Raw genomic sequence first — 2,451 nt, 5'->3', positions numbered from 1 at the left:
AAATACCTAAGTATCCCAAATCCCGAGCATCGCCGGACCATGTCAAAACTACGAATTAGTGACCATAATTTACACATAGAAACCGGCAGACATAACCGGACTCCTGTAGAAGATAGACTCTGTAAGGTTTGTAACTCTGGTAGTGTAGAAGATGAAATACATTTTGTACTTGATTGTAAATTGTTTGATATTGAACGTGACACACTATTTAGAACAATCCACTTAGACAAACTGTATAAAGGTAGAACAAAGAAAGAGGTATTCAGTCATCTCATGTCCACCAGTAATGACCATACAATAGAAAAACTTTGTGAGTTTATCTCCACTTGCTTTAAAAAGAGAGAAGAAATCCTTAAGGCTTAGTTTAGTTTATTCTCTGACTAGATTCTAGTAGTTGTTAAGACGTTACGTCATTCTGTTATTTTGTTATTCTTGTATCTTATGTATCATGTTACTCAGATTGATGTACATGTAACATCACATTCTGATGTATGCATTTAGCCCCATGGGCATGAACATGCAAATAAATAAATAAATAAATAAATATATAAAGATATCACGTTGCTGTCATCATGCCCGACTTTGAAACAGACCAAATCACTGATTGGACCACAATGAAGCTATGATGGTTTGAATTTCAAATTCAAATCAGCCAATGAAAGAGCAGGAAATTACAGTGTCATTATGGTGGAAAAAAGGTTTGCCCTAATGACAGCATATGGAAATTTCCACATGAAAATTGGTTTCCATCATGTTAATATCTCTTAATATGCACTCACATCAATGACATACTACGGAAAACCCAAATTATTTAGCATCTGAAATTATTAGTCACAAATTGACCTCTCAAAAAGACTTTAGAAACTTGTCTGAGTAGACAGGTCACCACTTATAATTTATGCTTGGGTCAATGAGAAAAATAATGTAAGGGACCAACAAAAAGTGGTCCTTTGGCATAAATGGCCGCTTACTCTAGACTACAGGTTTGACTGTATATCAATGGTCAGTTGGTTCTTATGTAGAGGTGGTCACCAGTACAGGTTTGACTGTATATCAGTGGTCAGTTGGTCCTTATGTAGAGGTGGTCACTAGTACAGGTTTGACTTAAGTTAGTACACACACACACACACATCTGAACCCCCTCTACACATACAATATGAAATTCATAATCATTTTTCTCCACTTTAAATATTTTCTATTGATCTTGGCAATGATTAAGAGCCTGGTAATTTGACCTTTTTTGACCTTTTGGGTCAACCAGGGAGTGACCGAGGCTATGGTCAGTCCCAACCAGTGGTCAGCTCTTAATTTGCAATCTCTTCTTTTATTAGCTCTCCTCTTACCTTGACATTATGAAATCCCCCCCAAAGGAAATTGTATGCAGGCTTGCTTAATTACCGAGTGTATTAAATACATAGCAACCAGCCTACACTGGCTACTATGAAAAGCAAAGAACCTTGGAAACTTCCTATAATTTCAAACTGTAATCTGTTGCCAAATGAATGTGTAACTTATTTTACTTCTAGGGGCGATTGGATTATTAAGTTCACGTGAAGCCTAGAAAATTAATGCTGCGTTTTCAATTTAAAAAAAAATAGGGTAGGTACAATGTATATATATATAACAGATTCTCTTTTTGGGGCCAAAGTACTCCAATAAGTACAGTTTAACAAGTACAACTGAAATGCATTGTTCATTGGTATTAGTAGTAGTAGTAGTAGTAGTAGTAGTAGTAGTAGTAGTAGTAGTAGTAGCATTGTTCATTGGTATTAGTAGTAGTAGTAGTAGTAGTAGTAGTAGTAGTAGTAGTAGTACTGTAGTAGACTGTAGTAGTAGTAGTAAAATGGTTTATTTATTTAGAACCTCAAACATACACAATACGCTCTGACAACAGACTTGCAGTCAACCAAAATGGATGCCTGAATTGCTCTGTGGTCAACACAAAATATCATTAAAATATGCTATCAAAAGGTATTATTGTTAAAAATATTTTCAACATACAAACAATTGCCCCCCCCCCCATTGCTCTGGATGCCCTATGTTTGAGGAAAGCCATACCTATGCAAGATCTTATACCAAACTTGTGAATCAAAACTTGTACTTACTATGAGTTCAGGACTGGTGGTGTTATGCCTAAAGGCATTTTACTGCATATGCAAAACCGATAAACAAAACCTAGTTTTCAAAATGGCTTAGACACATACTGAAAACTCTCACCTTTCTTTATTCCTCACAACACTTTCTGCTTCTCATCCCGCATTGCCCTGCCGAGCTGGAAAGATGTTCTGAAAGACAAAAAAAAACAACAACAGTGACTTGAGCCCCTTGCTGTTACAATGTGCAATTTGAAGCAAGAAACAATATAAGGCCATACCAATTTAATTTGTTGTTTCTCGGATTCGCCTCTTCATTTTTTTTCCGATTTGCAAAAAAAAAAAAAAAAGATTCTGG

The 2,451-nt window shown here is 35.8% G+C and overlaps 1 long non-coding RNA gene across 1 annotated transcript in view; it reads right to left on the bottom strand.

Annotated features, from left to right (window-relative positions):
• LOC109469037 overlaps positions 1 to 2,287 on the bottom strand; it is a 44,743-nt gene extending 42,456 nt beyond the window's left edge. Inside the window, exon 1 of the long non-coding RNA XR_002140168.1 lies at positions 2,218 to 2,287. This is a non-coding gene — a long non-coding RNA (uncharacterized LOC109469037). The remainder of the gene's footprint in view (positions 1 to 2,217) is intronic.
• Between the last annotated feature and the right edge of the window lie 164 nt (positions 2,288 to 2,451).

The sequence above is a fragment of the Branchiostoma belcheri genome, unplaced genomic scaffold (assembly GCF_001625305.1).
Source record: "Branchiostoma belcheri isolate BF01 breed outbred unplaced genomic scaffold, Haploidv18h27 scaffold2, whole genome shotgun sequence".
Classification (NCBI taxonomy): domain Eukaryota; kingdom Metazoa; phylum Chordata; class Leptocardii; order Amphioxiformes; family Branchiostomatidae; genus Branchiostoma; species Branchiostoma belcheri.
This window is presented reverse-complemented; position numbering and strand designations above follow the sequence as displayed.